We start from the raw sequence: 13,102 nt of genomic DNA on the forward strand, positions 1-13,102 counted from the left end.
ATCAGGGGAGAGAGGGGGCGGGGCCGGCTCTGTGTCTGAATGGACACAGGGAGCGGTGACTCGGCTCGGGTGCCCCTATAGCAAGCTGTTTGCTGTGGGGGTACTAAATAGGAGGGAGGGGCCAGGAGGACAGAACAGGGACTCGAGAAGAGGAGGATCCAGGCTGCTCTGTACAAATCCACTGCAGGTAAGTATAACATGTTTGTTATTTTTATGAGGGGGAAAACAAGACTTTACAATCACTAAGTGACATATATACCCATACTATGGACATTCAAGTAGATGAAAAATGAACTTATATACAGTTAAGTCCATATATAATTTGGACACAGGCACAATTTTTGTTTTTTTTTCAGGTATTTACCAAAACATATTCAAGCTATAGTTATATAATGGATATGGGCTGAAAGTACACACACTCTGGTTTATTTTGAGGTTAAGTACATCCAAATCGGAGGAAGGGTTTAGGAATTCCATCTCTTAAAAATAGCCACCCCCTTTTTTCAAGGGACTAAAAGTGATTGGACAATTAAATCAAAAGCTGTTTCATGGCCAGGTGTGGGCTACTCCTTTGTTATTCCTTCATCAATTAAGCAGGTAAAAGGTCTAGAGTTGATTCTATGTGTGGTATTTGCATTTGAAAGCTATTGCTGTGAACCTACATGTGTTCAAAGGAGCTGTCCATGCAAGTGAAACAGACCACTGTAAGGCTTCAAAAATAAAACAAATCCCTCTGAGATATAGCAGAAACATTAGAAGTGTCCAAATTAACAGTTTGATAAATTCTGAGGTAAAAAGAACGCACTGGTGAGCTCAGCAACATAAAAAGGCCTGGACTTCCATGGAAGACAACAGTGGTGGATGATCGCAGGATCCTCTCCATGGTAAAGAAAAACCCATTGACAACATCCAGATAAGTGAAGGACACTCTCCAGGGGGTGGGAGTATCATTGTCAAAGTCTACAAATCAAGAGAAGATTTCACGAGAGCAAATACAGAGGGTTCACTTCAAGCTGCAAACCAATCATTAGCCTGAAGAATAGAAAAGCCAGATTAGACTTTGCCAAAAAAACATCTAAAAAAGCCAGAACAGTTCTGGAAAAGCATTCTTTGGACGGATGAAAATAATGGCGCGTACACACAACTGGACTTTAACGGACTATGTCCGATGGTCTTCCCGACGGACTTTCGGCGGAGGTCTGACAGACTTTCTGAACGAACGGAGTTGGCCACACATGACCGGACTAAGTCCATTCGAAAGTCCGTTTGTTTTGAACGTGATGATGTAAACGGGACTAAACAAGGAAGTTCAATAGCTAGTAGCCAATACCTGCCCTTTGCGTCATATTTGGTCTGTCGGACTAGCACAGAGACGAACGGTTTTCACGATTTTTAGTCTGTCGGACTAGAGTCCGTTGGATAGATTTGAAACATGTTTTATTTCTAGGTTCGTTGGACTTTTGGGGGGAAAAAAAAAAAGTCCACTGGAGCCCAAACACAATCGAATTGTCTGACGGATTCCATGTTCGACGTGCCAAATCTTCCGGAAAGTCCGAACGTGTGTACGCGGCATAAGATTAATCTGTACCAGAATGATGAGAAGAAGAAAAAAAAAAAGTGTGGAGAAGGCTTGGAACAGCTTATGATCCAAAGCACACAACGTCATCTGTAAAACATGGTCGGAGGCAGTGTGATGACATGGACATGCATAGTTTTCAGTGGCACTGGGTCATTGGTGTTTATTCATATGATAGAAGCAGCCAGATGAATTCTGCAGTGTTTAGAGATATACTGTCAGCCCAGATTCAGCCAAATGCAGCAAAGTTGATTGTACACAGTATAGATGGACAATGATTCAAAACACACTGCAAAAGCAACCCAGGAGCTATTTAAGGAAAAAAAAGTGAAGCAATGGCAGAGTCAATCATCTGATCTCGACCCAATTGAGCATGCATTTCACTTGCTGAAGGCAACACTAAAGGCATAAAGACCCACAAAGACCAAACGAAGACAGCTGCTGTTAGAGCCTGGCAAAGCATCAGAAAGGAGGAAACCCAATCTTTGGTAATGTCCATGGTATCCAGACTTCAGGCAGTCATTGCCAGTAAAGGATTATTATTTTTTTATGATCATATTCATTTGTCCAATTGCATTTGGGTCCCTGAAAATGGGGAGACTGTGTATACAAATGGTTGCAGTTCCTAATATTTGTACTTTATAGTTAGGTTCAACCCCTTGAATTAAAGCTGAAAATCTGCACTTAAAATTAATTTGGATTGTTTTGTTTTAATTTTATTCTGGTGGCATACAGAACCAAAAGTATGAAAGGTGTGCCTGTGTCCAAATATATTTACGGACCATACTGTACATTGGCCCAAATGATACTTATAGGTTTGCTTAGGAACACCATGATATTTATGTCAATAAAAGGACATATACCCTATCTTACTTGTGGCCACATGACCACCAACTCTCCGTCTGGCTCCTCTTCCCAATGAGCAGCGGCTGAAGACTTTTCAAGAGGACCTTTGCCTTCCAGATTGCCAGAGCACACTGTGATGAATGCAACGCATACACAATGGAGCAAGTATCTTAATTCTTGCATAGACAATGGGAAGCAGCTTCCAGGTACCAACACCACTAGTAAGTGAAGCCATTTGTATAGAGGCTATATAGTGTTGTCGGTCCTGAACAGGCACTAGGGCAATAAGCAGTGATGTGGCAGGACAGAGGCTTAAGAAGTCCCAACTACGGACAAAATGCTCGCAGGGGGTGGAAACACGTGACATCATCCCACTGCCATTTTGTTGACCTTGTGATCAACTGCCGAGCAGACTGTGCAAATAATGCTGGTAATAGTACTGATGTGCTTTTAAACATTGCAAGTGCATGTTGTTCTTCAATTCTTAATAAATATTATACACAAAGAGCACTATCGGTTTCTTTTTCTTGCTTCCTCATGTCCCATGTGATTGCGAGTGGTATCTGCAGTGTGGAGGAGTTTTCCCGATTATTAATTAATATCACATAGAGAGAGCACCATTCGTTTCTTTTTACCTCTACAAGTCCTATGGGATTGTTATTGACATTTGAAGTCTGAAGAAGGTTGGAGGCCTTTTCTACCCTGGTAATTAACCCTGAAGGGGGCTCAGCGTTTTTTGACCTTTTGGAGGTCAAATTGGGAGGTGAGTGGCTTCATGTTACTGGTGGTGAAGATACATTTGGCACTACTTGTCTATGGACTTTATTATTATGGACTTTATGAATTTTGATTAGTATCACACGGGGTTGTGTTTTTTGTTATATATTTATTAATTGGGGGTGTAGTGAAATCATTTTACTTGAAACCATTTTTTTATTTTGATTTTTTTTGTGATTTTGATTTTTTCGATTGGTACTTGTTAATTTAGTAAAGAGTAAGAGCTTTAAATAAGTCCATCGGCCAATGAGGAAGTCATTCAGATGAGAACCGTACATATAGAGCGAGTTCCCAGTGTCGCCATCATACTTCTATGTTTTTGAGCTATGGGACTGCCTTTTCTGTGGCGCCAGTGTTTTTTTTTGTCTTTTTTTCAAGTATACATGATTTGTATCTTAATGTATTCATCTGTAATCTACATAGTGGATTCGCTTACAAAAGTGCTTTGATGCCTTCCGTTAATCTTGGGGGTCAACTGTGATAGTAAACCTCTCTTCTATGGGACATACTGGGTGGGGGACCCAAGAAGAGGAAAATTGGGGCTGGTCTGTGCAATACTGCTATGCAGAGCAGGCAAGTATAACATGTTTATTTTTTTTTTTAAAGAAAAAAAGTTTGACTGTAATATTTTAATGTGACCATAACCCCTAGAGTTCAACATGAACATAATTGGCCCAAGGACTTCATATTGCCTCAAATTGTGTAGTTACATCATTATCCGCTTCTGCCCTGGAAGATTTTACCTCCTTCCTGACCAGAGCACTTTCTACAATTTGGTGCTGCGTCACTTTAACTGACAATTGCGCGGTCATTCAACGCTGTACCCTAAATGTGTGTAATTTTTTTCCCCACAAATAGAGCTTTCTTTTGGTGGTATTTGATCGCCTCTGCGGTTTTTATTTTTTGCGCTATGAACAAAAAAAGAGCGACAATTTTGAAAAAAATAATATTTTTTTACTTTATGCTATAATAAAATATCCCCAAAAGTTTCTTCAGCAGTTTAGGCAAATATATATTCTATATATTTTTGGTTAAAAAAAAAAAGAAAAAATTTCAAAAAGCGTATATTGATTGGTTTGCGCAAATGTTTTTTTTTTAAATTTATTTTTTACTAGTAATAGCGGTGATTGACGATTTTTAAATGGTACTGCGACGGACAGATCGGACACTTGACATTTTTTTGGCACCATTGGCATTTATACAGCGATCAGTGCTATAAAAATGCACCGATTACTGTGTAAATGTCACTGGCAGGAAAGGGGTTAAATGCATGTTCCCTCAGCATGTTCTAACTGTATGGGGATGGGAGTGACTAGGAGAGGAGCCATATCGTTTTTCCTACTTAGTAGGAAGAAGAAACTATATGGCCCCCTCCCCTCTGAAAGCACAGGGATTTGTGTGTTCACACACAAATCCCCGTGTTGGCACTCGTGCACACGATCATGGATGGCCGCGGATTGTGCCCACCGGCCACACGCATTGGGTTCTCCACCCAAGCCGGTGGCCGAAAGCGGGTAGGATGTATCCGTATGGGATTTTGCCCAGGGGTGCCATTGTGCCGCAGTATATCTGCGTGACATGGTCGGCAAGTGGTTAACAACATTAAGAAGTTGTTCATTGAGCAAAATCCAAGATACCTCTCATCTATTCCGAGACATATATACAGGGGATTTCTTCCACGAAAATACTATGGTAAGTTTAGTAGTCAAAAACACAAAGATCAGTCTTTTGCTTAGACCAAGGCAGGTTCTCTACTGGTTACCGGTAGTTTAATAGAGCAATACAAGGTTATTGGGGATCCGGGATATACGAAAATTTTCCTATCAAAGCAAATACCTTGTTCAAAAAATCCTGCAGCTTCACTGTCCCCAATCCATCTGATAAGACAGAGCCTTTGGAGTCACTCTGCGCAAGCTCAGTTTGGTGTGTTTTGCTAAAGAGTTTTTTTTTTCATTCGTGGAAGGTGCATGGGATCAGCACAGGGCCAATCAGCACTGTCCAGACAGAGGATCAGGGGTTCTGCAGCCTCAAAGGACAGTCAGAGTAGAATGAAAACTCCTGCTACAAGCTTTAACGAGACACTGATAGAAGTCATAAGACTGCTATATACTGCTGATGAGAAAAGGTATTTAGCAGTTTATATTTACTAAAATAATTGCATTCTTATGTTTTGTGTACTGTGGAAGACCAGATATAGTGAATGTCGGGTCCTGGGTTTAGTAAAATTTTAAGAGTTCCTATGCCCCTCAATTGACAAGAAATATGTAGCCGTGACAACATATATAATCAATGATATATGAACGCAAAATATTAAAATAAATCCTTTTTGCTCTAAAGCACACAGAAGACAAACTAGGTTCAGCTATCAGTATCACAGAAGGACAGGTTAAACTCTTCTCACTAATAGGATTTTGATTAGCCAACCTGGCAGCCACTCACAATAGTACTCAAAATATATTCGCATTACCAATCAGGATGCAAACTGCAAGAGGACATTTGTAATATAACAGAAATTAAATGAGGCTGTCCTGAAGTACATGACATTTCATTCCTAATTATAATAATCATTCTAAGGCCTCATACACACTGGTTTATTTTTACTGGTAAATTAGTGTTAAAATCTCACCTAGGCTGTGTTTTTTAAACCAGTTTAGGCGAGTTTAGCAGCATTTGGGCATTTATTTCACTGACAAGAATTTTTATTTATTCTGCCCATTAAAATGAATAAACGCTCAAGTGCTAAACATGCCTAGCGTTTAGCCACAGTTGGTGGTTTTATGCCTAAAAGCTCCTCCCCTGAATGCGATTCTTCTGCGTTTAGGAGAAGGAGCTTCCCCTAAAAGCCTACGTGTGTATGGACACATAGTTGGCTAGTGACAGGGCATACAAGTCCTGATGCAGTATACGTGCACCCACGGCCACTGCCCCTGCAGCTAGAGTGGCTAGTGGTTAGGAATGGTAAATACCCGATTTAACTGCAGAGTTTTGCTGCCCCACAACCTCACCTGTGAATGAGCCTTTAGGATTTTTTTCCTTATTTTCACCTGGTGATACGACAAAGTTGTTACCGTATGTTGTTACTTTACAACTTTCTTTAAGACCCCTTTCTCACGGGCAGTTTTCAGGCGCCTTAGCGTTAAAAATAGCCTCTGCAAAGCACATGAAAACCACCTTCCATTCATTCCAGTGTGTCTTTTGAAATTGGGGCGATGAGCTTGCAGGACTTTCCTGAAAAGTCCTGCAAGCAGCATCTTTGGGGCGGGTTGGGAGCTCTGAATTTAGTGCTCCCAAAACGCATTAAAAGTGCAGCAAAACTCAACTTTTCACCCTTCGTTGTGAAAAAAAAATGCCCCGCTATCTTTTGGTGGTATTTGATCACCCCTGCGTTTTTTATTTTTTGAGCTCTAAAACAAAAAAAAAGCGACAATTTTGAAAAAAAAAATGCATTATTTTTTACTTTTATTTTGCTATAATAAAATATCCCCCAAAAATATATAAAAAAAGATTTTTTTCCTCAGTTTAGGCTGATACCTATTCTTCTATATATTTTTGGTAAAAAAAAAAAAAAAAAAAAAAAAAAATCGCAATAAGATTTGTTTGCACAAAAGTTATAGCGTCTACAAAATAGGGGATAGTTTTATGCCATTTTTGTTAATTTTTTTTTTTTACTAGTAATGGCGGTGATCAGTGATTTTTATCGTGATTGCGACATTTTGGCGGACACATCGGACAATTTTTACACATTTTTGGGACCATTGGCATTAATACAGTGATCGATGCTATAAAATTGCATTGGTTACTGTAAAAATGTCACTGAAGGGGTTAACCACTAGATGGCAGGGTAGGGGTTAAGTGTTCCTAGGGACATGTTTCTAACTGTATGGGGGCATGGCTGTGTGTGACACCACACTGATCGCTGCTCCCAATGACAGGGAGCAAACGATCAGTGTGCTGTCACTAGGCAGAATGGGGAGATGCTGTTTACATCGGCATCTACCAGTTCTTGAGCTCAGTGATGCGATCGCTGGTATCCCTGCGACGATCGAGTCCGTGGGACCCGCGACAACGGCGCTCTTGGCAGCCGCGCGCGGTGGGAAATTCAAAGTAACGTACGGGTACGTTACTTTGACCAGCCGCACCATTCTGCCAACATATTACAGGAGCCGGTTGGGAACCGGTTAAAGAGGCTGTAAAGTCAGACGTTTTTTTTTTTCTTAATGCATTTTGTGCATTAGGATAAAAAAACCTTCTGTGTGTAGAAGCACCCCTCATACTTACCCGAGCCCATCTATATCCAGCAATGCTACAGGAGACACTTGGCTGCCCGGGACTCAGCCTCCTCATTGGCTAAGACGGCAGTTCGGCACCACTGAAGAAAACATTTGTTTGTGTATGGCCAGCTTAAGTGACAGCAGGCACAGGTAGCTTGTATCAAGTTACCTGCCTATGACAAGGGAGTCTGTCAGGCATAATATTACATTACAGTCTGGTCTAAAAATCAGAAAAACTACCGTATGTTTTAGGTCTTTTTAAAAAGATTTTTCATTGTATAAAAATGTTGATCCCGGCGTCCGATGATATGTTCCAGATTCAACCTCTAATCATATATACATCTCTTCTGTCTTATTTTTTTTTGGTCCCCAACCATATAGCTGGTTGTTTAGGCCCCTTTCACACTGGGGCGGTGCGGGCGTCGGCGCTTTACCGTCGTTTTAGCGGCAGTCTGCGGGCGCTAGCGGGGTGGTTTTAACCCCCGCTAGCGGCCGAAAAAGGGTTAAAACCGCCCGCATAGCGCCGCTGCAGCGGCGCTATGCCGGCGGTATTGCCGCGCTGTCCCATTGATTTCAATGGGTAGGAGCGGTTTAGGAGCGGTGAATACACCGCTCCTTCACCGCTCCAAAGATGCGGCTAGCAGGACTTTTTTCACTGTCCTGCCAGCGCACCGCTCCAGTGTGAAAGCCCTCCGGCTTTCACACTGGAGTGAAAGGGGCCGGTTTTTTTCAGGCGCTACACAGGCGCTATTTTTAGCGCTGTAACGCCTGAATACCGCCCCAGTGTGAAAGCAGCCTTATATTTACCACTGCAAAGAGATATTCCAGAATAAATGATACTTTTTAAACTTTACATAATTCAATTATACAAACTTTTTTGGAGGTTTATATCTGATCGAAACAATAAAATTCGTGCAACTAATCGATTATAAAAATAATAGATAGTTGCAGACCTACTCTGAAGTATAAATGTTTTTTTTCCCCCCTTTAAATGGTTCCTGATGAGTGATGAGAAGAGGTGGATTTTTATATATTTGCTGTGCCAGGTGATCACCCTCACTTTACCCAGATCACTAACTAGAAAGCCAATGTGTTTGTCTGGCTGTATCGGGTTTACATGTGTTTCCTGATAGATATCTGCATTTACGTTTCTTTAATTCGAAAGAACCAACATAAAGGCAGTGCTTTACAGCATACATACAGTTGTGCTCATAAGTTTACATACCCTGGCAGAATGAATGATTTCTTGGCCATTTTTCGGAGAATATGAATGATAAAAACATTTATTTCACTCATGGTTAGTATTTGGCTGGAGCCATTTATTATCAAACTGTGTTTACTTTTTTCTAAATCATAATGGCAACAGAAACTACCCAGGTGACCCTGATAAAAAGTTTACATACCCTGGTGACTTTGGCCTCATAACATGCACACAAGTTGACACAAAGGCGTTTGAATGGCTATTAAAAGGTAACCATCCTCACCTGCGATCTGTTTGCTTGTAATTAGTGTGTGTGTATAAAAAGGTCATTGGACTCCTGACAGACCCTTGCATCTTTCATCCATTGCTGCACTGACGTTTCTGGATTCTGAGTCATGGGGAAAGCAAAAGAATTGTCAAAGGATCTGCGTGAAAAGGTAGTTGAACTGTATAAAACAGGAAAGGGCTATAAAAAGATATCCATGGAATTGAGAATGCCAATCAGCGGTGTTCAAACTCTAATCAAGAAGTGAAAAATGAGGGGTTCTGTTGAAACCAAACCATGGTCAGATAGACCAAATAAAATTTCAACCACAACTGCCAGGAAAACTGTTCAGGATGCAAAGAAAAACCTACAACTTCAGGAGTCAACAAGGCCTATGACGAAGGTACACCATTCCTACTGTGAAACATGGAGGTGGATCACTGATGGTTTGGGGATGTGCGAGTTACAAAGGCACGGGAAATTGGTCATAATTGATAGCAAGATGAAGGCAGTACGTTATCAAAAAATACTGGAGGAACATTTGCATTCATCAGCCAGGAAGCTGCACGTGGGACATACTTGGACATTCCAACATGACAATGATCCAAAACACAAGGCCAAGTGGACCTGTCATTGGCTACAGCCGAATAAAGTGAAGGTTGAGTGGCCATCTCAGTCTCCTGACCTCAATATCATTGAACCATTTTGGGAGATCTCAAACATGCAGTTCATGCAAGGCAGCCCAAGAATTTACAAGAACTGGAGGCTTTATAGCTTTTTAGCTTTAAAGGTATATTGCCATTATGATTTAAAAAGGGTAAACACATTTGATTGATAATAAATGGCTTCAGCCAAACACTAACCGTGAGTGAAAGAAATGTTTGTGTGTTATCATTCATATTCTCAGAAAAACGGCCAAGAAAGCAAAATTCTGCCAGGGTATGTAAACTTATGAGCACAACTGTAGCTACAATTCTGTGATTCTATGTTATTAAACATATGTTTCGGGATTGGTTTGAAGGGGAATGCTGCATAATTGTAATTACGAAAAACCCTTGTGCACTGTAAATGTACCTCATTGTTCTCTATGCTCATGTTGAGTGCTTTTGCTTAATGTCAATGCCTTCTACCTTTTTCAATAAAAAGAGTTAAAAAAAAAACAAAAAAACAAAAAAAAAACGTTACTGCTTTTGGAGACGCAAGGAGCACGTTATCACCTGCTTCTATGAGTGTTGCTTCTTTAGTTTCCCCTTTGCAGATTTTTCTCGATTTCAATTGACTCCCCTAGAATATTTCTACAGATAATCCTTAACCCATCTATTCTAAAGATGGCTATACATGGTTCAGCTGGCTAAATGAAAAAAACTAGACCAATTCTCCCATGCACACAGTCAAAGTGGATGGGGGAATCCTCCCTACTGCTCTGTCAGAATATACAGATCAGCGATGTAGCCATCGGCTGCAGCTGCTGATTGAACAGCTTTTATCCAACAGGGCAATCTATACATCGACTTCCATTTAACTGAAGTGGCCACAAACTGATCGAAATGTGGTCAGTCCCTGCTGAACCAGCCGAATTTCAATCCATCTATGGCCACCTAACTTCTCTAAAGGTGCCGAGCCAAACCTATGCTAACCTCTATTTTGAAGAATACTAGATCCCAGGCTGCTATGTTTATGCTTTGGCTTAACCACTTGCCGACCAGCCGCCGTTGTTATACGACATCAGGTCGGCTCTCCTAAGCAAACTGACATAGCTGTACGGTGGCAAGCGCAGGCGCAGTTTCACGCTGTGGGAGCGTGCCCATGGGTCGGGTGGACTCTATGTCAGCCGGCGACCCACGATCGCCTAGTACAGAGGCAGAACGGGGATCTGCCTATGTAAACAAGTGGATCCCCATTCTGACAGGGAACATGACAGATCTACTGTTCCCAGTCATCGGAAACAGCGATCTGTCATGTCCCTAGAAGCCCATCCCCCTACAGTTAGAACACACTTAACCCCTTGATCACCCCTTAGTGTTAGCCTATTCCCTGCCATTGTCCTTTTTACATTGAGTAGTGCATTTTTATAGCACTGATCCATGTAATATCACTGGTCCCCAAAAAGTGTCATTTGGGGTCAAATTTGTCTGCCGCAATGTCTCAGTCCTGCTAAAAATCGCGAATAGCTGCCATTACTAGTAAAAACAATAAAAAAATATTAAAATATACGCCTATTGCAATTTTTTTTTACAAAAAAAATGTAGAAGAATATAGATCGGCCTAAACTCTAAACTCATGAATAATATATATATTTTTTGGGCTATGTATTATAACAAAAAGTAAAAAACATTTTTTTTTTTTTAAATTGTCACTAAATTGTGATCAAATACCACCAAAAGAAAGCTCTATTTGCGGGGGGGAAAAAAGGATAATTTTGTTAGGGTACAGCGTCGCACAACCATGGAATTATCAGTTAAAGCGACGCAGTGCCGGATCACAAAAAATGGCCTGTTCATTAAGGAGGCAAATCCTTCCGGGGCTGAAGTTGTTAAAGTGAAGTTCCACCCAAAAGTGGAAGCTCCGCTTATCTGCCTCCTTCCTTCCTCTGGTGCCACATCTGGCACCTTTCGGGGGAGAGCGGGGACCCGTTTTTGACAGGTACCCTTGCCCATTTCGGAGAGATCTCGCCGCAGTGAGATCACATGGAAGTTTGCCCCCCTAATCCTTCCCCCACCACCGGGCCATTCAGAAAGCGCAGCATGCGTTACACATGTGCAGTAGGAAACCAGCTGTGAAGCCGAAAGGTTTCACTGCCGTTTTGCCTTACCATGAATAGCACCGGTGGCAGCACCCAAGAGTTGATAGAAACATTGGCTGGTGTGCCAACATGGCTGGAATCCAGGATAGGTAAGTATTTTAATATTAAAAGTCAGCAGTAACAGTATGTATTTTTTGCTGGGGGGCGGAAACTCCGCTTTAAGTACTTTGTTGTTGAACTGAAACAAGGATAGACGTAATGATGCCCGACACTTCTCTGACATAAATTTACATCATGCTGTGATTCACAACTATTGCAGCCAAGAAGGCAGGCAATGAGCATTTTCAAAAAGTGCTCAACACTGCCAGTACCCATACTTAACATGACTGATCTACTTCACAGGAGGAACTAGCATCCAATATATTTTTTCATGTTAAAACACAGAAATAAATTGAGTAGAAAATGGATAAAGCCCCTTTCAGGTTTTTTGACGTCATCACACACGTCGCGTGGATCAAGTTGGATGTAGCGATTCTTTTACCTTGTGAGTAATTAGTAACAGAATCTTTCTTTTTATTTAATTCTACATCCAGGAGTTGTGCTTCTGTTCTCTCTGAATGCCACTAAGTGATCGAAGTGGTGCCAGAGTTCTGAGAGTTTGTTGGAACAATTAATGATACAAGGGAACATGCCCCAGGCTGATGCTGATTTCTTGGGTTTACTCCACCCATGCTAGTGCAACCTCCTATAACAGTTTTACCCTCTCTAGTAAGGGGTTTTATACTCTAGAACAAGATAGTTGATAGCATACAAAGGTGGGTGTGGCAAAATTGCAGAGTGGGAGGATCTTAAAGGGGCAATAAATACTAGGAGTGTGTTATGAGCAGAGTTCAGGGATGCACTATGTACAGAGTGCAGATTTCAGGTGTGCCACGTATCAAGCGCAGGATTCAGGGGTGCGCTATGTACAGAATGCAGAGTTCAAGGTTGAGCTATGTACCAAGTACAGTTTTCAGGGGTGCACTATGTGCAGAGCAGGTACATGCAGTCAGGGGAGGCAGGTGAGGCAGAGCCCCACCTGCAATGAACATAAAAAATACCCCAAAAAAATTAAAAACTACTGAGCTTCGACTGTCATGGCGGCCTGGGGTCACAGAGACTCCAAATTGGGGAAAGGTAGCTGAAGTCCTAACCTACCCACTGGTCACAATTTGGGGTTCCTGCCACCGATAGTTCCAGAGATGCAGGCCTTCTTGTGCAGCCTGGCAGAAGCTACATACAGAGCGGCCAGTTTAAATACAAGCTCCCACACTCTGCAGTAGACTGAGAGGATGAGCTCACAGTGCCTTAATGGACCACTTGGAGCCTTTGACCAATGGTAAAGCACCATTGGAAGAAGCTGTCCAATAAAAATGCTGCAGTG

General features: G+C 41.6%; 1 protein-coding gene across 1 annotated transcript in view; it reads right to left on the reverse strand.

Annotated features, from left to right (window-relative positions):
* JAKMIP1 (janus kinase and microtubule interacting protein 1) overlaps nucleotides 1–13,102 on the reverse strand; it is a 329,059-nt gene that overhangs the window by 142,442 nt on the left and 173,515 nt on the right. The gene's annotated exons all lie outside the window — the stretch shown is intronic.

Source organism: Lithobates pipiens, unplaced genomic scaffold (assembly GCF_037356315.1).
Source record: "Lithobates pipiens isolate NorthernLeopardFrog02 unplaced genomic scaffold, aLitPip1_a1.2 Scaffold_13, whole genome shotgun sequence".
In the NCBI taxonomy this organism is placed as follows: Eukaryota; Metazoa; Chordata; class Amphibia; order Anura; family Ranidae; genus Lithobates; species Lithobates pipiens.